This window comes from Aplysia californica, unplaced genomic scaffold, assembly GCF_000002075.1.
Source record: "Aplysia californica isolate F4 #8 unplaced genomic scaffold, AplCal3.0 scaffold01310, whole genome shotgun sequence".
NCBI classification, from domain to species: domain Eukaryota; kingdom Metazoa; phylum Mollusca; class Gastropoda; order Aplysiida; family Aplysiidae; genus Aplysia; species Aplysia californica.
In genome coordinates, this window is record NW_004798580.1 from 90,841 (window position 1) to 92,438 (window position 1,598).

The 1,598-nt window shown below is 41.8% G+C and overlaps 1 protein-coding gene across 1 annotated transcript in view; it reads left to right on the forward strand.

Annotated features, from left to right (window-relative positions):
* LOC101859992 overlaps nt 1-1,598 on the forward strand; it is a 105,213-nt gene that overhangs the window by 88,436 nt on the left and 15,179 nt on the right. The gene's annotated exons all lie outside the window — the stretch shown is intronic.

Below are 1,598 nucleotides of genomic sequence, written 5' to 3' on the forward strand. Positions count from 1 at the left end.
TGTGTGTGTGTGTGTGTGTGTACATGTGTTCATTTAGGTACGTGCCTACATGTGTGATTGAGTATGTCCGGCCGCTCTACTCTGGGTCTGAGGGAGCTGATGTCTGCACAATCATCAACAGGGTCACTTGGCGTCAAACCTAACACATAATTGTGAGGCAGCGTGGTGGAATCAGGCTCTCGTCAAAATAATCAAAGTGAAGAAACTTGCATTTTTCCGCAGGTTTGTGAATTTTTATTAGATTTTTGTTTTTGGGATCAACACCTTTCAGACCCATTAAAGAACTCATTTTTGTGTGGATTATTCTGAAAAACGTTGATTAAAGGTACAAAAAATGTAAATTTTCAGTTTCCACGGACTCTTAAGTTAAAGAAATAACTAATCTTTGGTGACCATTTTCTCACTAATATTACCTCTAAAAACAGGTGACCCCAACCTCCTTCTTTTGCAAATATCTCGACTTGTATTCAAGATAAATGGATATTTTTTTCATCCAAATAAAGACAAGTGAACAAGCTTTACGATTGTACCAATAACTCTTCATGCCCAAAAATTGACGAGAGCCTGATTCCACCGTGTCGCGACACAATTAGTTAAGCTTTTGATTTGAGTAAGAGTTGTACGGCCCTAGCAACATAATTAGGTCATTTAAGTGTTAATGATTAGAGATGTTATTAGATAGTAACCTATACAGAAATGAAGGAGGATATAGGCAAGGATATTAGATGTTGTGAAGAAAGGAAGGCCCCAACCACACCAGAGCACCTGCCAACCACCTATTGACACATAATTCAGGCATCCCCCTGACACAGACTGATAGACAATAACAAACCAAACGAAGCCCATATCCAAACCTGTGCAGGGGTGGTTGGTGGGTGCTCTGGTGTGGTTTAAACCTTCTTTTCTATCAAACATGTTCAATATTTTGTTTGCAAATCTAGTATCACCTCTAATATTCGGCGCTTGTATGATCTAAGTGCTGTGTGGTGTGGTGTGGTGTGGTGTGGTGTGGTGTGGTGTGGTGTGGTGTGGTGTGGTATGGTATTCTGTGGTGTGGTGTGGTGTGGTGTGGTGTGGTGTGGTATGGTGTGGTATGGTATGGTGTGGTATGGTGTGGTGTGGTGTGGTGTGGTGTGGTGTGGTATGGTGTGGTATGGTATGGTGTGGTATGGTATGGTATGGTGTGGTATGGTATGGTATGGTGTGGTGTGGTACGGTGTGGTGTGGAAAGGTGTGTTTTTTTGCTGTTGTTGTTGCTTTTTATAATCAAAATCCAGAATGAAATTTACGAAAGATAGGGAATATAAATGTACGAGGGAAAGGTCACAGACAAGTGTTCCGTGGGCAATAAAACTGTCCGAGAAGCTATTAAAAATCCATCGGATGATTTAAGACGTCTCGGTGTTGTGGCGATGGGAGTTTACGAAGGCCGTTAGTACTTCCTGCTTCAGACGGAAATCAAATCCCTGAAGAGAAGAGAGATGCTTGTGAAACATGATAATGAGATTGTCGTGATGTTGTTGCCTTTTTTTCATCACTGTCCGCCTTCTCTGTTGCTTTCTCCATCTCTCTCTCTCTCTCTCTCTCTCTCTCTCTCT